Source organism: Erpetoichthys calabaricus, chromosome 14 (assembly GCF_900747795.2).
Source record: "Erpetoichthys calabaricus chromosome 14, fErpCal1.3, whole genome shotgun sequence".
In the NCBI taxonomy this organism is placed as follows: domain Eukaryota; kingdom Metazoa; phylum Chordata; class Cladistia; order Polypteriformes; family Polypteridae; genus Erpetoichthys; species Erpetoichthys calabaricus.
The window spans coordinates 3,210,040-3,230,704 of NC_041407.2; the positions used below are offsets into that span (position 1 = coordinate 3,210,040).

Below are 20,665 nucleotides of genomic sequence, written 5' to 3' on the forward strand. Positions count from 1 at the left end.
CTCCCTGACTAAGGCCCTTCTCCCCCGATCGCTCAGTTTAGATGGCCGGCCAGCTCTAGGAAGACTCCTGGTGGTTTTGAACTTCTTCCACTTACGGATGATGGAGGCCACTGTGCTCATTGGGACCTTCAAAGCAGCAGACATTTTTCTGCAACCTTCCCCAGATTTGTGCCTCGAGACAATCCTGTCTCGGAGGTCTACAGAAAATTCCTTTGACTTCATGCTTGGTTTGTGGTCTGACATGAACTGTCAACTGTGGGACCTTCTATAGACAGGTGTGTGCCTTTCCAAATCATGTCCAATAAACTGAATTTACCACAGGTGGACTCCAATGAAGCTGCAGAAACATCTCAAGGATGATCAGGGGAAACATGATGCACCTGAGCTCAATTTTGAGCTTCATGGCAAAGGCTGTGAATACTTATGGACATGTGCTTTCTCAATTTGTTTATTTTTAATAAATTTGCAAAAACCTCAAGTAAACTTTTTTCACGTTGTCATTATGGGGTGTTGTGTGTAGAATTCTGAGGAAAAAAATTTAATCCATTTTTGAATAAGGCTGTAACATAACAAAATGTGGAAAAAGTGATGAAGAGCTGTGAATACTTTCCATATGCACTGTAAATGCAAAGAATTATTATTATGTGTTGAAATACAGTAAAAATGTGCAGTGCTTTGGAATGGCATTTACAATGTCAAATTAGGTTGCAGGTTCAGTCACCAGCAGTGATTCATTATGTGATGATGATGGAGTCGCTTCACCTGCCGTCATACAGACATATTGTGCCTACAGTATACATCAGCAACATAACACAACTTAATACTCTCAGAATCTCTCCTTGAGGGTCACAGTGGCCTGATGGTATCCTGTTGGGATTGAACCCAAGGTAATAAACAGTTGTGGGTCTACCAGCCCATCACAGGGCCACACCTGACCAAGTGAGAACTGCCAGTAGACCCACAACTCTTATCTTTGTGGATGTGGGAGGAGAACCGAAAGGGAAAAATGGAACCAACCCGGACAATAGGGAGAAAGCATACATGGCATGCAGACAACAACTGAGTGTTGAATTCAAACCCATGACACTGGACCTTTTAAAGCCAAACATCTTCAAAATTGTTGTGCCACCTAGTCAGGGTCCCGCTAATATAAATCCAATGTAAGGGAAACAGAGGATGATCTTGAATTTTGGTTCTTCTCACGCCGTGTGATTTTGGATTATAATATACGGTGAGTCAAAATGATGTTAACATTTGAATGGCGGAAACAGTTTATTCATAAAACATACTTGATATGTGCAAGACGATTTACAGGAATGTCTCAACCTGTTGGCCATCATGTTCAACACATGGACCATATGAGGCACATAAATTGAATACAAGTATATGCATAGCAGTGCCGTCAGCGTTAACATCATTTTGCCTGACCCTGTAGAAGGCCTGTTGATCCAAGCTGACGCTTTACTGTAGCAGACTATTAACACACATGTGATCGCGTGTCATGTGACCTCTCTATTCCAGAACTAATTGATATCGGCCTACTTTTAGGCAACAATCGAAGGACACTTTGAGAGTTACGTTTATTTAAAATGGAATTGGACTTTTTGCACATATTTATAAACCTCAGCCTCTCCAGTAGTCCACCAGATCATTCAGTCCTAGGGTGCCACCGTGGCTGCGGGTTTTCATTTCAGCCAGTTTCACAAATAAATGGTTCAGTCTTTCTCCTAAATGATCTCATTTTTTAGTGAGTCTCATTTTTCACTTGTTTTGCATTCGTAAATATGTGCTAGTGAATTTGTGAATTTCCCATTGGGATTAATAAAGTATCTATCTATCTATCTATCTATCTATCTATCTATCTATCTATCTATCTATCTATCTATCTATCTATCTATCTATCTATCTATCTATCTATCTATCTATCTATCTAGTGAGATTTACTTGTAAACTTGCATTTTGTGCCATATCTCTGTTCAATTTCTTTCACCGTATTCTTTTTAATTCACGGTGGACTTTACTCCTTCAGTTGTAAGTGTCGTGGATCTGGAAGGACCCGGGGAACGAGTGTGGACAGAGCAATACGTCCCCCCGGAATGCCAGATGGCAGCCCCCCCTGGGTGGCAGTGGTGCCCCAGACACCCACAGGGCTTCATGGGAGATGGAGTTGGATTCAGCCCTGTTGGGGGCGCTGCAGCTCTCCCTGAGCCCGTGTGGGGGGTTGTTGTGCCACACCCTGAAGTGGGGCGACGGACACCTGAAGCAATTCCAGGTGCCTTATATAAGAAGCCAGAGCAGGGCCGTTCTTAGCAGTATGGGGGCCCTACGTGGTTCAGAAATGTGCAGGGGTGTCAGGGGGGGGTGGTGGAGCTCAGGAAGGTGTTCTAATAAAACGTCTGGCCTTAGATGACCAGTAGGCCTACATGTACGCTTGTGTGTATGCAGAGTGGTAAAATATTATTTTGTTCTTGATCTGGTGAAGGCCGGTAATATTGGGATATTTCATGATTTTATGGGGATCTCTCTGAATGAATCCAAAACGAATCTCTAAAATTAACGTTTGCTATAGTGCATTTGGCAAAGTTACGATGGCGTGACAATATTATTAGGGATTTAGGTGAAGATATTATTAGGGATTTAGGTGAAGATTGCAATTTGGATAATGTATTACCATTGTTAATAAGACTAAGAGATGCACTGAACTGAATTTCCTGGGACTGGCACAGACGGCTGCAGTGCCAAGGGCATGACAGGGGCCCCAGGCCCACAGCACGACAAAAAAATAAATAAATAAATTGTAAGTTGGGGCCGGGTTGGGGGCCCCCCCCTCATGGTCAGGGTCCTACCCGTATGCCTAAGAACGTCCCTGGCCAGAAGACAGTTGCAGTGCCCCCTGGCGGTGCCCCCGGATCCCAACAGGGCTGTATTCAACTCCATCTCCCATGGAGCCCCATGGGAGTCCGTGGCACCGCTGCCATCTAGCATTCCAGGGGAGCTAATGCTCATTCCACACTTGTTGCTCCAGTCCTTCCAAGGAAGAGGCGTCCCGGGCAGGCAAGGGCCCAAATACTGACGATTAGCAGTGAGCAGGTTCAGACATGGGTGCAAATGACATTGAATATTAAAGGGGGCAGCTACTTCAGTACAAAAATCATGTGTGAGCTGATTAATAAGAAAAGGCTTATATGAGCAGAACATAAAAAGAGCAACATCTTAAAAAGCAAGAAAAGGGAACGAATAATAATGTCACACACAAAACTGTTTGCTGCATTCCCGTAAAAGCGCAGCAAACCCTTCTGGAAATTTCTGGATTGACACAAACAAAGGGAGAACATGAGAAATAGCAGCTTGTTTAATAAAGGCAGGAGTTCAGTTCAAAGCAGAAGGTGAACACCTGCAGTTAAGGTGGTCCGCAGCACTGAACTTGAGGACCACTTAGCTAAGCCTTTTATTACCAGTTAGCCCCAAAATGAATGTAACATTAAAGCAGCAGCTCTGCTTTAACATTCAATGCCATTTGCTCCTCACAGCTCATCGCTGACTGTCAGTAATTGGAAAGAAGTAAACTCCAGAGGACATATCGTCAACGCAAGTTAAGACTTAACATTACGGCAAAAAGTGCAGTTTGTGAAGTTTAATTCCATGTAAATATCTCAGCACATATTTCTGAATGCAAAATAAGAGAAGAAGGAGAGTAATTAAACGATCAGATCATTTACAGTAGAAGTAAGACTGAGCCATTTAATAGTGAAACTGGTTGGAATGAAAACCAGCAGCCACAGCGGTGCCCCAGGACTGAGCCTGGTAAGCCCTGCTCTAGATCACATCATGCCACCACGCTGCTTAATATGTGATGTGTGACAATTTGATGCCCAGAATGAATCTGTAGAACCTGCAGGGTGTGCATCTGTGCAACAGCGGGCACTGTCCCCTTAAAAGTGATCTCCTTCCGCGGGTATGAATTTAGTTAGACGGCGTTGCCATTGCTAGAAACATAACCAGAACTCGGCTTCTAGAATAGCGTTGAGCTCCATTCCAGGAATTTGATTGTCACACCTCATAGAGGCGCGTTGCCCCACTCACTATACAACGAACCACCTGGATTGAGACCCGAGTGCAGCGGGTGACACCTCAGTACCACTCTGGGACAGGGTGAGGTTTTTTTTTTTTTTTTACGGTGGCTGGAGTGCCAATCCTGCCACCCACCCCCAGGTTTTTCCCTTCGTAGTGCTTTATTAATGAATGGGATGGTGGTGTGGCCTCCTAGTGTCTGATGCACTAAATCTGAAGTCCTCACGGTTTGACCCCAAGTCTCTCACTTTACCTGAAAACCGTGGCCTGCAGGTAGTTAAGGTGTAGCTCTGAAACAGCAGCCAGGACAGAAATCGCAACAACTACTGTAGGTAGATAGATAGATAGATAGATAGATAGATAGATAGATAGATAGATAGATAGATAGATAGATAGATAGATAGATAGATAGATAGATAGATAGATAGATAGATAGATAGATAGATAGATAGATACTTTATTAATCCCAATGGGAAATTCACATTCTTGAAGTTTAATGATGACCCGATTGAACTAAGCTCCTGGCAAGGGGGATCCATTTGAGGAGAGCAACTGAAATAATTGGCAAGTAAAGTCAATTAAATAAAAACGTTAACGAGGGGCCTTACTTCTAAATGACCACCCCCGTAGCTTCGCCCCCTGCTCGGACAGCTGTCTGGTTGCCTGTTCAGTGGTGCTGCCTGATATGAGTTGCTTCACCAGCTGATGCTCATGTTTTAAAAATAGGCAGCCATATGTACCATGTGAGTCAAACACCTTGGGGTGCTGCCCACTATTAAAATCACACGGTCAGTCCCCACCGAGCGCGGCCCTGCGTAAGTCACCCTGCCGAACGTTACTGACATGTCTGTGTTCTGCGTGTGATGCATTCTCAAACATACTTAGAATTCCGTTCAAAGTAGCGAGAAACCACTGTCCATCCTGGCATCACAGTAGAAGCCAACCCTGGACTGGTTTTCAGTCCATTGCAGGGCACTTCTCACACCCATATCCACTGGGCCAGTTTAAGACTGTCAAGTTAACTTAACACAGCCTTGGCATATACCATTAGGGCACACTGAGAAGTACCCACATAGAAATGCCACACCAACAGTTAACGGGCATAGGATCTCAACACATGACGCTGGCACAATTTCAAGGCGCTTGAGGGACTCAAATAATTTCTCCTAGCACATAATTTATCAAGACGGTTTGGATGACGCCACACATGGACCAGGTGGTCCTGTAAGTGACCAGCGATGCCCACTGTGACAGGACAAGAGTTGTTTCTTACACTAACAGTGTGACACCCCTTAGTCTTTCCAACAGAAGGCTTCAGGTTCAAAGCCCATCACTGACGCCCTGGAGTCCTGCCGGGCGTCTCATTGTTAAAATATAAAAACAAATTATATGTTTTGTAAAATTCCGACAAATGTGTGTTCTGTAAATATATCAATCCATTATGAGCCTCATTTCTGCCTTTTGAGTCTGCGGAGCCTGAGCCTTTTCTGGCAGCATGTGGTGCAAGGCAGGAACCGACCATAGACATACACACACACATAAGTACAAGGATGTCTGACCTTAGTGCGTTTAGTGCATAACGGAATTGTTATCATTTGTCAAAGCCTTTTTATCACTAAAGACTCGCGCCCAGGCATTTCCAGCCATCGCGCTCGCACATCCGCCTCGGCCGTGCGGCAGACAGGTGTGCGGCGGAGAGACTAACGTACCTGCCTTCAGTTCACTCCGCTGGCGAGTGGGGTTGCGTCTTTTCCCGCTACTAGCATTGACCAGTAACACGAATGTCCATACAAGTGACAGAACAGCCGAGAATGTACAGGACACTGACAGGACTTCAGCGCGCACGCCACGAGTTCACGGTTAGCAAGCACATGCGGAATAAAAGTCCACTCGCACCCAGCTGCCCACCTTCACATGCCCTCGATCTGACAGCCCACCCAGGACCGCGCAGAAGGGCGGCCAGAACACCCCCCCACCATCGCCCGGCTTCGCTGCATCCGCGATCAGCACTACAAATGTGCGCACACATCCAACTCATTCATGTTGTCTTTTCAAAGCCAAGAACAAAACTTCATAAAATACTTACTTTAGTAGCTGTGACAGTGGGCGCTCGGTCTCTCAGGCAGGATTAAGCGTCTGGGCGGGTGGCTAATGATTTTAACAGACCGCTCCTGTTACTGTTCGCCAGGTCTATAAACTTCGAGTGCTGCAACGGCGGCGATATAAAAGCTTTGATGCGGATCGGACGGAAATTGCCGAAGTACACGACCGAAAGCCGCGCGGCTGACGGAAATTGCCGAAGTACCCGGCCGAACTGACGGAAAGGGGCCGACGCTCCAGCTGTTTGCCGAAACGGCCGAAGAATCGGCTGCCTTGCCGTCGACTCACGGACGCTACCGAAGCTTCATCCAGCATGCTGACAAGCTGACGGAAGCTGCAGAAAACGAAGCGCTTACAAGTTCTTCTTAGAATAACCGAAGAAGCTGTTAACATCTGAGCGGCTTAAGGAGAAATTAAATAAACACACCGTTTACTTGGCGCAACAAATCTTGTGAAGTTGCCCCACTTGGTGTGTTTGGACATATCAGTTCTCAAGCTCTTTAATAAACTTAGTCATTTCTACAGCACTATCAGTGTTACAGGAAATCCTGGATTAGAAGGTAGAACTGGGAGTTCAACCTTGGACAACATCCATCCATCCATTTTCCAACCCGCTGAATCCGAACACAGGGTCACGGGGGTCTGCTGGAGCCAAACCCAGCCAACATAGGGCACAAGGCAGGAACCAATCCCGGGCAGGGTGCCAGCACCTTGGACAACATGCGCATAACAATTGGAGATGCAAAATTTGTAACAAGGTTCATTGTCACAAACAATGATTCATTTGCACTATGTGGCCGTGACACCTATATGAGCCTCTTGGACAAAACCATTAGCATGAGTCCAAGGGTGGCGTAAGTCACAGTTCAGGGAGTGGATGTAGAGGTGGTGCACTTAGGGTGGTCCGCATCAGTGTCAGGTTGGACTGGTTTCATAACATAAAGGAACTATTTAGGGAAGGGCAGAGCAGGCTCTTTTTTTCCTTAGGAGACTGCCTTCCTTTAATGTGGGAAGTGACATCCTTCACATCTTCTAGAGCTCTGTGGTGGTCAGTGTGGTGTGCTGGGCTGGTAACTTCACTTCAACAGGGGTCCAGCGAATCAACACGCTAATTAAAAAGGGCAGGCTCAGCTATGGAGCACCTCCTAGAGGTGATAGTGGAGAGAGGACGAAGACAAAACCGAGTGCCATTATGAATAATGCTGCACATCCTCTATCTGACACACTTACACTGAGGACTTTTAGCCAACAAATTATTTAGCAGAGCAAGAAACAGTAAGGGGGCTCCTTTACACCAGCAACAATACTCCTATACACTGAAAAATGTATAACATTGATGTTGTTCGTTCAATGTAAATTTTCTCTTTCAAGCAACTTAAGATTAATCATTTAGTGTTGTAGCTTGAAAAATTTTGTTTCAGATCTCAATCAAAGTAAAATAATTTCTTTGTACCAAAGTAAGTTATGGTGGAGGGAATAAACGTAAAAATCTTATTTCAGTTAGCCTAATATTTTAGGTTGTTCGTGTGCTGTGTGCGAGGGGCCGTTTGTATATTCTTCTGGTCGAACTTTCCAGCGTGATGGCTTTCCAACTGCCAAAAAAGAAGATGACTTTCCTGAGTGGAGTGGACGTGTCTATACAGGTCTGGTCTTTTTCAGTAGCAGACTTTTATAACGGAGGATTTCTGGTAAGTAATCCTGTTTCTCAACTGTTAATTTTAAGTATAACAACTCGTAATAAAACATATTTTCAAGAAAGCTTTAGAAACGTTAAATAATTTTTTGAGGTATATTTAAGATTTACACTAGATTGTTAAATAAATGTAAAAAGTACAGCATTGGAATGTGTTATGTTTGTAATATTTCTAATAGCATAAAAACAGGTTACGACCAATAAACCATTTTAAATTGTAACAACTTAAAAAATAGATTTACTTCAGTATAAAACAAGTGAATTACACCCAATCACTCTAAATGATTTGCCTCAACTTAAAAAATGTGTGTTCAATAAGATAAAAAGAATTATATTGGTTCAGATTGAAAATATTAAGTGTGAATCATTACCTTAATTATTCTAAGTTGAATACTTTTTTCAGTGTATAGCACCTTACTGGCACTTTGATAGCCGAGTCAGAAGTTTGTTTTTATTTTCTTTCACTCTCGTGTGTGTGTGTGTATATTTATTTACTGAGCTTTTGTAAAAAGCCAAATTACCCCCTGGGGGAAAAGTTCTATCTATGTGTCTATTAGGAAGGGTGTTCATGTACTTTTGGCCATATAGCACATACGGTATTCAACCCAGAACCTTAAAGCAGATTTTTGGAAAACCTCCAGAACACAAATGAAGAAGGAGAGAGAGCATCTGATGGAAGACCTCGTCTGACTAAATCACATTCGAGTGATCCCATTGGTGCTCTTGTGTTTGCCCCCGCCCCTTAGACACTCTGGCTCAAGCCAGTTATTACCTGTTGTTATAAGACGTTATTAACGGTGTAAATGTGCTTCTTTAGGTGCTCACTCCGCTTTTGAATGCTGTTTGGTGTTTAGGCTTCTGGTGTAAATTAAGTGCTCCTGGTTTAGTCAAGATGGGCAGCTCACGGTGCTTGACACCCAAGGGTCCTGCGTGGCGATTTCCTTTTCTATTCATGTTCACGCGAGTTCTGCAATAGTGAAAACTTTCTTGTCACAAGCCACAAGGTTATAAAGGAACATTTAACCCAAAAGTAATTTATATATACTGTATATATATATATATATATATATATATATATATATATATATATATATATATATATATATATATATATATATGCTACTGAGCACTTGTGCTTTCTAGTGATGTCCCAGAAAATTTTTTAATCTCATCCTTTCTTGGAGAACAAAGATTTAAAAAAAAAAATTATGATAGATAAGAGGCTAATGGTGGCCAATGCTGTACAACGGCAAGCAATATGAACAACATCCATGGAGAAAATCTCACATTACTTGTGTCACATAATCCACATGTCAGTTATGCAGTTGTATGCTCAAAACATGAAAAACACATGCGTTTTTTTGCAAAAAATATTTTTTAGATAAATTCTTCCGGAAAAAATCGGTGCGCATCATAAGCAGGAAACACGAATCACATTGAATTGAAGATCTGCCTCTCCTCCTCATTCACTGGTCAAGAGTCCTGCCTTCACTTCAAAAACTCTGTCACATGTGACTTGTGCCGTTCATTTGTTTTTTTTACTTCAGCGTACCCATCCTTTTGAATGTCAGCCCATTCACCCTTGCATTTGTTTGTTCACGCATTCATCCATCTAATCTGTGAAGTCGTTTATCCATTTCTGTGCCTATCAGTCTGTCCATTCGTTTATGTGAACTTTAGCCCCTCTGCCTGTCCGTCAGTCTATCCATCTGCCCATTTCCATGTTTATGTCTTGTGATAAAGACGAGACAAAGACATCATAAAGGTTTGGGGCAGCCACCCGTTTATTGTTCCACGGCTGCAAAAATAGGTTTGAAGATGAACAGAGATGTTCACTGGTCTCAGTCCAAGACAGAACTGATTGTTTGGAGGCAAGATGGCGGCTTTGAAGTCCAGTGCAGGAAATGACGTCATCACTGGGGCCGGAACCGGAAGTGATGTCATCAGAACTGGAAGTGATGTCATCATTGGCCCCGGGCTTGGAAGTGACGTCACCATTGGGGCCAGGACTGGAAAGTGATGTCATTGAGATGGGAAGTGACGTCACTAGAGGCGCCGGAACCTGGCGGGATTTCCTGAGAATGGTCTGCAGGGAACTGTGAGAGACAGTCAGTGCACCCCGCCGCCCCCTGGTCTGTTGAGGAATTACAATTATTCAGGCCCTTTAGCTGACCTCCTACTCGCACGTGTGTGACAGTCTCCATTCACTGGTATGTCTACACTCCATACGTATTCTTTGATCCTCTTGTACTGTAGCTCAGTCCATTGTTCTTCCATGTGCTCGGCTATCCTTCTAACCATTAGTTTATTTGTATATCTGCCTATGCAGTTACCTCTTCAGCCACCCATCAGCCCACTGAATATGTAGGCAGCCATTTGTCCATCCTTATGTCCACACATCCATTTGTATGGCCACATATCTGAGTTCATTAATACTCTTGTCCTAGTTCAAGTTCAAGCACTTTATTGGCATTGTGTAACACAATGAAGTTACTTTTATGACAGCCCCAAAGGTGCAATTCAACTTCATCCTCATCTATCTCATGATAATCTGTATGAACAGTTCCAGTCTGGTTTTCGTCCCCTCCACAGTACAGAAACAGCACTTGTTAAAATGACTAACGACCTCCTTATGGCAGCTAATTCTGGTTTAATTCCTATTGTCATCCTCCTTGATCCGAGTGCGGCCTTTGACACTATTTGTCACACGACTCTTCTCAATAGATGATCTTCGATTGGCATGACCCACACGCCACTAGACTGGTTCAGATCCCACCTCTCAGGCCGCACTGTTTGTTCAGCTTCAACCTTTCACATCCCAACCCACCGCTGTTACTTCAGGTGGGCTCTGTCCTGAGACCCCTCCTTTTCATTATTTACCTCCTTCCCCTTTCGTAAATATAACATTATCTTCCACTGTTATGCTGATGACCCCCAGCTCTACCTTACTAGCAAACCTGCTGCTTCCCTTCCACCCTCCTCACTTACTAATTGCATAGCAGAAATCTAATCCTGGTTTTCTTCAAATTTTCTTAAATTAAATAACAACAAGTGACAAAACTAAGGTCTCATTGGTACAAAATCCACATTCTCCTAGCTGATCGTTTGTCCTTTGTTATTGATAATTCCTCTGTCTCCCCTTCCCCACAGGTGTCATCCTTGACAGTACTTTATCCTTTCAGTCCCACATAAGTAACATCTCCCGGTCTTCATATTTCCACTTACGTAACGTTAATCGTATTCGCCCCCCCTTCACTCCCCACACCACTGCTATCCTCGTTTATAGACTTGTCACTTCTCGTCTCGATTATTGCAATTCCCTTTTCTTTGGTCTTTCTCGCAAATCTCTTTATAAGCTTCAACTGGTCCAGAATTCAGCTGCCCACCCTCATCATTACTGGAGCCCCCTCTACTCACCATGTCACTCCCGCCTTGCAGCAGCTTCATTGGCTTCCAGTTCAGTTCCGCATTCAATTCAAAATTCTTCTGTTAACTTTTAAGGCTCTCCACACCCTCGCCCCTCCATATCTGTCTGACCTCCTCCATGTTGCCATTCCCGCCGTACCCTGAGATCCTCTTCCTCCATCCACTTGACTGTCCCCTTTGTCTGTCTTACCACTATGGGGGGCACAGCACTCAGTTACTCTGGAACTCACTACCATCTGAGCTTAGAAAAATTGAATCATTTTCACTTTTCAAATCTAAACTTATAACTCATTTGTTTAAGACGGCTTTTTCTCTTTGATTACAATTGCTCTGTCTGATTTTAATTTTTGTATTTTAGTTTTGTGTATAATCTGTGTTTTATCTATTGTTCGGTGTCCTTGAGTGTTTAGAAAGGCGCCTACAAATAAATCCCATCTATCCATCCATTATCCAACCCACTGAATCCAAACAAAGGGTCACGGGGGTCTGCTGGAGCCAATCCCAGCCAACACAGGGCCCAAGGCAGGACGCCAGCCCACCGCAGGACACACACCCACACACCAAGCACACACTAGGGACAATTTAGGACCGCCAATGCACCTAACCTGCATGTCTTTGGACTGTGGGAGAAAACCCACACAGGGAGGACCTGAGAAGCAAACCTAACTACGAGGCAGTAGCGCTACCCACTGTGCCACCATGTCGCCCCCCTACAAAAAAAATGTACTATTATTATTATTATTATTAATTCAAGAATAGAATAGAAATAACAATTTACAAAAAGGAAGAAAATAGAATAGTTATACAAAATATCTCAAATATTTTCAAATATGTCATATACAGTGTTAAGTGATCAAGAAACCAGAGCAAATTATTATTGCCCAATGTCCGGCAGCATGAATTGTTATTGCACCTATTAATGAATAGTATATTGCGTATTATATGTTGTATTTTATTAGTATATTGCACATTACCAATATGGCTTATTGCACATATTCAGTTAAAAATGATCTCAGACTGAAGAGATTCAGAGTTCAGAAAGTTTATGGCAGGTGGGAAAAGGCTATTTTTTTTTTCAGTCCATTTGTGTGTATGTGGGTTGATGTAAAGCATCCACCTGATTGGAGGAGCTCAGACAAAGAATTTCCTTGATAAAGTTTTTGGCCCTCCTCACACAGCAAGTCTTACACAAGAGTTCAGTGCCGATGATGACGTCTGCTGTTTTTACGACCCGCTGCAGGGCTTCTTTAGCCGCCTCGGGGTAGCTGTTGTACCAGGCCGTCTCTATGATGGACCTATAGAAAGTGACCAGCAGCTTCTGGGGGAGGTCAGCGCTCCTTAGCTTCCTCAGAACACAGAGGAGTTGTTGTGCTTTGTCTATCACAGCCGAGGTGTTGTCAGCCCAGGACAGGTCCATCTGAGATGGTGACTCCTGGAAACTCCACGCCGGAAACTCTCTGCAAATTGGACCGTGATTGGTGGTTTTAGTGGTCCTAAAGTTCAGAATAACCTCTTTGGTCGTTTTGGTATTTAAGACCAGGTTGTTGATGTCACACCATGCTGTCAGGTTCTGAACCTCGTCCCTACATTCAGTTTCATCGTTCATCCTACTCTCAGTACACACTCACAGTGCCATGCGGAGAACATACCGTATATACTCGAGTATAAGCCGACCTGAATATAAGCCGGGGTACCTAATTTTACCTACAAAAACTGGAAAAACTTATTGACTCGAGTATAAGCCAAGGGTGGGAAATGCAGCAGCTACTGGTAAGTTTCAATAATCAAAATAAATACCAATAAAAATTACCGTACATTAATTGAGGCATCAGTAGATTAAATGTTTTTGAGTATTTATTTCAAGGAAAAACAGTAAACTAGCTCTGTAATTGGAGAAGAGGGTCAACAAAAAAAATATGGTATCTCTCTCGCTCACGCTGTCTCGTGCACATGTCTCTCTCTCGCACGTGTGTGTCTCTCTCTCTCGCGCACACGTGTGTGTCTCTCTCTTTAGCGCGGGTCTTTCTCTCTCACACATGTGTGTGTGTCTCTCTCGCGTGTCTCTCTCTCGGCTTATATTCGAGTATATACGGTATTCACATTTTAAACAATCCTGCAGCTGCCGTCTATAATTCACAGTATCTGCTGTCACAGTTCACTCCGGTACAGGAGGACACCCCAGACACCCCGGTATGTGTTTTTGCTTTTTTTTCTCAGAAAAGAAATTTCCAGAAAGGACAAGAAAGCCAAATAAGGAATCGCCCTGTAAGGTCACTAAAAGGAGCGGGCAGGACAACCTCTTCTGGTCATGTGACCCAGGACGGTCGGATTGGAAGGGGGCTTGGCGGCTCTGATTTGGCTACCAATTGAAGAGCACCTCTGACCTTTGATGGGCGTAAACTTTGCCCGTTGTAGTACCGGGAGAGCCAGGCTAAGAGACCTGAGAGTACCTGACTTTGAAGGCCATAGGTGATGTTGCTGAAGCCGTGGTAGTCGATGCAGTGATTCACCCAGTTTGATAAACCTTTGGACGTGCGTTGAAATGGTTGAGCTGTGGTATAATTTCTCCACGCAGCAGTTAGAGTGCCCTTATGAGGTCACACTTTTACAAAAAGGACACCTGAAGAAAAAATAAGAAAAGCCAGTATGGTACTAAACGAGTATTATCTTATTTTTTTTCTGAAATGGGTGTAACCAGATTCTGTTTCTGCTTTCATTTTCTCAGGAGTTGAAGGTCGGAGAGCAACGTTCACCCGCTTGTCCATAACATCACACACCACCCACACCATTCATCATTTTGTTTTTGCAATGCCTTGGACGCCATTTCAAGTTCTTATTGCTGCCGTCTTGAGTTCCTGTCGTCAGATCCACTTTCCCTGCGTTTCTAGGGGTGTGACCTCAGAGGTCATAACCATTTTGTAATCAACGTGACGGGATAAAAGGACGACTAGGGGTTTATTTCTTTATCCGATCGGTGGACACCAAAACTCTATCAAAACACCGTGCTCTAACTATTCTAGCGTGTTTTGTTTGGTCCTCACCTCTTGGCTTTGTGATTTTCCAGCTTGTCCTTTATTTTGTTAAAAGTTAACATGTCAGTTCACTGTCAGGACAATCAGGTCAGGTGAGGTTGGGGAGCAGGTACTGGTACAGCGCATTGCTGCACCCACCACACGACGAAACAACTCGGGATTCTGAATGGCAACCTCCCAGACAGATACATTGGAATGCCTTGAGCATGGAAAGGCGCTATATAAATAAAATGTATTATTATTATTATTATTATTATTATTATTATAATACATGGTCCAATCCCACCCTCCAGAAAGGACCCTCTCTCTGCCACAGCCAGGTGTTATGTGGGTGTCCCCTTGGCTTGGTCCAGCCAATCAGCCATCAACAATGAGGATCCTACGAGCTGGATCACCCTCGGGTAATCGCGCCACATGGCCGTAGTGCCGTAACTGACGCTCCCTCACAGTGCAGGTCATGTGCCTCATTCGGGGCATCATACCAGCGGTCTGAAGAGACACACATGAAGGAGTCCAGTCTTCATCTCAGGTCACTGATAGCGTCCATGTCTCGTAACCATATAGCAAGGCAGGAAGCACCAGGACTCTAAAGACTTGGACCTTTGTCCTTTTGCAGAGAAATTGGGACAATGTGGATATTGTCCATAGGATAATGGCCACACAGAAGGGCAGAATGCCAGTACTAAGTGTGCACTTGTGCATTGTTGGAAACAACAAGTACTGGCGAGTTTCTGTAAAGTTCTGAAGGACCTGAGGACATTTCCAGACAGTAGGTGTCAACTCTCAGTGGGTCATCTGTCATACAATAGCATTCTCAAGCCAGCGTCATCCAGCTTCAGAGTCACAAGGGTGTGGGAGCTTATCCTGGCATCATCGGGCACAAGGAAGGAAACACGCCATCTGAGGGCCCAGCTGCGCACACACACACACACACACACTCACGTAGGGGCAATATGGAGTAGGAACCTAACCTGTTAGGACTGGATTCTTTGCTCTGACTTTTAATACGTTTTTCTGTATCGGTTCTGGTTATCTTACACTCTTTTCAGGAGGGGTTTTGAGTCACCTTGAGTCTGATTCTGATATTCATTTGTGGATTTTTCTCCTAATAATTTTTTTTTTTGGACCCGTTAGGTCCGCCATTTTGAAGCTCTCATCGTTAGGGCCGTGTCTTTTGATGGTGTGAGAAGTAGCCCGGACACAGACAGACGGACACCCTTTTAAAGTCCACCACACGTTTATTAATCATATTTACAATAGTCCAAGTGCACAAACCCAGTGCCTCCAGCACCAATCTCCCCAAAGTCCAGGCCTCTCCTTTCAGTGCCTGCTTCCTTCAGGCCACCTCCACTCTCCTTCACTTAGAACTTTGTCCACTCCTCGCCCGACTCCAGTCCCCTTTTATACATGCCCGGATGGGCTCCAGGTGCTTTCCCGATACTCCTCTGCTCCTCTGCGGACACTCCCCTGTGTGGCAGAAGCGCCGGCTGTGCCCCTGGAAGCCCTCCGGGTGTCCCCAGTCTTCTTCCCCCCCAGCACCTCCTGGTGTGGTAGAAGTGCTGGGGGTCCAGGTCCCTGAGGCAGGCGGACGCCCCCTGGCGGTGACCACGGGCCCCTACAGGGTTGGGCTTCCAAGCCCTGTACCCGTGGCCCCCAACACAACCAGGGCAGAGCCCTCCTCCCGCATTCCTGGGTGTCCCGGCTGGGTGCCACCCCCAGCCGCGTACCACAATGGTTATTTCATGACTGGACAGGTTAAAAGGTCCTCCCTTTCTCATCTGAGTTGTGGATTCAAAGCCCTTTCTTCAAATCGCTTTCTAAAGGTTACTCGGTGCTGGCGTTTCTTGGTTCTGACTTTTGCTCAGAATTTTTGACCAGGATTCTTTTCTCTTGAGCAAATTTTCTGTTTTGTCATCTATTCTCCCAGTCATTTCTCGAATCTACTCAGGTCGCTGACATAGCATAACCTAACCCACACGTCTTTGGGGATGCACACATGGGGAGAACATGCAAACACCACATGGAAAGTAACCAGGATCTGAACCCTTGGATTGATGACACTGCCCACCTCCAACACACATAACCCTTGTGAATGTAGCATATCTCCCATTTTCTGAACCTGCTTAATCCAAGTCAGGGTTGTAGAAAGTCGGAGCCTTCACTTGTAACATTGGGAACACAGCAAAAAAAATTATTTTGGGGCTGGGTGCCAGTCGATTGAAGGGCAGGGTGGTACTGGGGCCTGTTTAGAATCATAAAGCAAGCTAATCAGCAGGTCTTTGAGGCTTAGAAGGAATCCCAAACATGCTTAGGTAGGACACGTGAACTGCCAGCCCAGGTTGGGATTTGAACCCGGGACCCTAGCGGTATAAGGCAGCCAGAGCAGAACTGGGCTTCTTCAAATCCAGACTGTACGACTAAGCCAGAAGGCACTGTCTGTAACCCTCCCCGTAGGAGGAGGAGCTCATTGGTCAGCCATAATGCCACCTACTTTGAGATCAAATGCTCAAATTATTTGACACTTCACACATCTGGCTAACGTGTCTACGATCACTGAGGGCTCGGAGGCGCCACCTCATTCTGTATTGTGGCTAATAAATCTGAGACCACGCGAGCCGCTCGTGAGGTGTCTCCGACTGTTGCTGCGTGCACTCCCGCTGCCCCTTTGCTCTTTCTCTCCCTGTGACTTGTAAGATGTTTCTTGGCCGCCGCTAAAGTTCACAGACTTGGCAGGGCCATTTTCATCCTGACGCATCCAAGAAAACGGAAAACAATGAGAAATTTACCTCTTTCGAAATAGCATTTTCAATCATGGTTAGTGGCCAAATGTCCAAAAAGTCCCGCTTTTTTTTTTTTCTTGTCTGCTGACAGCCGACTGATAAAATGCAAACTCTTGGAAGGAGCGATGTAACGCAATCAGAGCAGCAATAAAAGGTGCTGGGCTCGCTCAGCGGGCTTCTGAACGGCGCGGCTCTGCCGACTTGGACACATCGCGTGCATTCCTGCCTGCACTCGCTTATCTTGAGGAGACGGCAGCGGGAAGGAAAGCTCGGAGTGCAGTGCCGTCCAAGACAGGTGCTGCACCCCCCCCACCCCCCCGCCCCGGCGACTTCAAAGCAGAGCGATCGATCACTCGAACTGAGGGAAAGTGCACGGCGAGAGCCATTAACCATCTGGCTCCAGCAACCTACGCTGCCTTTCATCCTTCTTTATTTCACTTCCTGGTTCGTGAGCTTGTGCTCTTGCATGTTCCCCAAACGAGGGATTTTAAATTTACCTTTATGTTTATTTGCCTTTATCCAAAGCAACACGGAAAAGAGGTCAACATAATCGTGTAAACATCACTTTGGTGGACTGTTTGGGGACAAGTGTTAACAGGACAAGGTTACAGAACCGATCTTCACAATGTCGGCAGGTTACACTTCCTTAGTCACCCGCCAAAGCCATTATCGATTAGACAGAAGTTCTGAGAATAAGGGAAGCTTCAAACACTTTTTATATTCATTGAGAGAATCGGAATTTCAAACAGAGGTGGGCAGCTCAGTCCAGTCCAGGAAGTACACACGAGCAGGTGGCACTGAGATCCGGGCTGAGGTGGCATCACTAGAGCCATTCATCAGCAAACCTGAGTGTTCGAGAAGGAGCGTAGGACCTTACAAGTGTCTCCATATATATATATATGTATATATACTGTATATAAATCTTGGCAGGGAGAACAGGGAGACGAGATGTAATCTGCACTGGTAATCAGAAGGTTGCCGGTTCGAATCCCGTAAATGCCAAAAATGGACTCTGCTCTGTTGGGCCCTTAACCTGCTATTGCTGAGCGCTTTGAGTAGTGAGAAAAGTGCTATATAAATGCAAAGAATTATTATTATTATTATCTTCTCAGAAGACAATTTGACGTCACGCGAGACAAGGCTGTGAGGCAGAAGGACAGCTGCTGCACTGGCTTTTAAATGATCGACGTGCAGAGCGACAAGCAGAACACGCACCCCGGCAGCAGCAGCACAAAGCCAGTAGCTGATCCATCCGCTACTCCTTAGTTTGCGTTCAGCTCCCCCCATTCAGAACGCGAGTGGGAGAGACGGGACGTGGCAGGAGCGTAGCGCGCATCGGGGTGGGGCAGGGGGGCTGAGCGAAGCGATCGAGACGTGATCATCTCGGAGAGACACTTTGACGACACGTGAGACTAGACATTACAACCTTAAGAAGCAAAACCCGTGAGACGGTGACATTTGCACGTCACGTCCTACTTACAAACAATTTAAAACAAGTTCATGGACATCTAACCTAGCAGTTGTTGGAATGCTTTTGGCAGACACACTTCATGTGCTCCCAGCTCTTAAAACTACGACAAGCAGAAGATGCAGGTCGCCAGCAGCAGCAAGCCAGCAGCTGAACTGACCGCATCTCTTTAGTGTGCGTTCAGTCCCCCCCTTCACAACGCCAGCAGCGTTATACGTCCCGCAAGGAAGAGATTTGACCACACCCGGGGCCGGAAATAATGGACAAATATTGTTTTTACAAAAGTTTTAAAGTAAAAGTGAAAATAATGTATATGTAACAATTCCCATGAAAATAAAAATCTCTTTAAATTGTTTATCCGGTGTCACGCACGCGCGATTAGGGAGCCGTGGAACGACCCAAAATGTAACGCGACATCATATGCCAGACGGGAATGGCGGGGTACTACCCTCTCTCTATTTATTATGAATCCACCTGAACACTTCAAAACAACACGCCACTTCCGCCTTCCCTCTGTCTCACCCCGATGACGTCAGCAATCCCAACATCCATCTCGGTTCCTTCCCATCAGTCCATTCATCTATTTCTGGTCCCGCAAGATAAATGTTACCCCATCCGCCATGATGGCGGACGGTGTTATGAAAACTGTTGTATGAATTACTGCAATTTTTTCATCACTTTCTACAGTACACGGGGCCAGAAACCCCAAACCTTTATGTGCGTTTTGTGCTTCTTTTACACCGGTTAACCAAACCCGGTGGGCAAGCGGGGGCAGAGCCCCCTAGTCTCTATTATAATAAAAAAAAATCTTGGGACGAGATGTGACCGCAAGATGGAGACTTTAAACATGAGATTCTTTCAAGTCACGCCCTACTTACAATCATTTTTAAACAATACCACGGACATCTAACCTCTCAGTCGTGTGAATGCTTTTGGCAGACACACTTCCTGCATGCTCAGCTCTTATAAATTTTATCAGGACAATAATTTTATACGTTTTAGACACGTCAACAACTAAGCGAAGAAGAAAGAGCAGGGACAAACATTCGAAAAAAGTCGAGAAATTTATTAGAGACTAGACAAAGAGCCCGTTTCGACAACGTAAGATGAAACGGGCACGAGTGGAATAGTAATAAGTGTAAGCACCACAAACCTGATATAGGTGTATTGAATGAATGCGTAATTGAATCAGAATGCGTAATTAGGCCTCAAGCTGTAGTCGAAATCGCCTTTCAGGCCTCTAGAGCTTTAATCGAAGTCATCTTTCTCTTTGAATTTTTGCGGCCGTAAATCCGCCGCCTGCCGCGATGTTGGGGTTGGATGTTGGTCTCGTAAGGTTTTTCGGGCGACTGTGCATTCGGCTTCGGACGGACGTCAGTGAGTGAGTGAGTGAGTGAGGAGGCAGGCGAATTATGTATTAAGATAAGGAAGCGATATTCACTCATGGGCCATTATACGTTGTGTTGTCACGATGTAAGTCCAAACACGGAATCAAAATTCAATGCGATGTTGACGAAAAGTTAATTACAAATTGTTTTTGATGAAGTTTTACAGTAAAAGTGTAAGTTTAAAAAGTATTTGCGTGTTAATTTCAAAGTCCAAACACGGAGTCAAAATTAAATGCGATCTTGAAGAAAAGTTAATTCCAAATATTGTTAAAACTGAAGTTTTAAAGTAAAAGTGAAAATAATGCATATGTAATAATGCCCAGGAAAATCACAAACTCTTTAAATTGTATATCCGGTTAACCAAACCCAGCGGTGGGCAAGCGAAGCGAGCAGAGGGCAGAGCCCCCTAGTATATATATATATATATATTGTAATAAAAAAATCTTGAGATGTGACTTTTTGAAGAGACTTTTTGGAAGCAAGTCCCGCAAGATGGAAACTTTTGCCATGAGATTCTTTCAAGTCACACCCCACTTACAACTTTTTTCAAACAAGACCACAGTCATCAGGTGCGTCCCGTCATGAAGTTCAGCAGGAACACGAGGACTCAGGAAACTTGTAAAGGGCAGACACATGGAATGAGTGACCAAGTAGGGTGGTGGACAGTTCAAAACACGACCTGATGAGGTGGATAGGACTGGGCTGAA

General features: G+C 44.8%; 1 protein-coding gene across 7 annotated transcripts in view; it reads right to left on the reverse strand.

Annotated features, from left to right (window-relative positions):
• Positions 1-6,306, reverse strand: part of myocd (myocardin) — a 222,037-nt gene extending 215,731 nt beyond the window's left edge. For 2 of the 7 annotated variants that reach the window (XM_028819268.2, XM_028819263.2), the window contains exon 1: positions 6,158-6,305. The gene's annotated coding sequence lies outside the window, so the exon portion shown is untranslated. Of the gene's footprint in view, positions 1-6,157 lie in introns of all 7 variants that reach the window. The other 5 variants (XM_051918897.1, XM_051918895.1, XM_028819265.2 and 2 more) reach the window with 4 other exon arrangements.
• Positions 6,307-20,665: the final 14,359 nt, after the last annotated feature.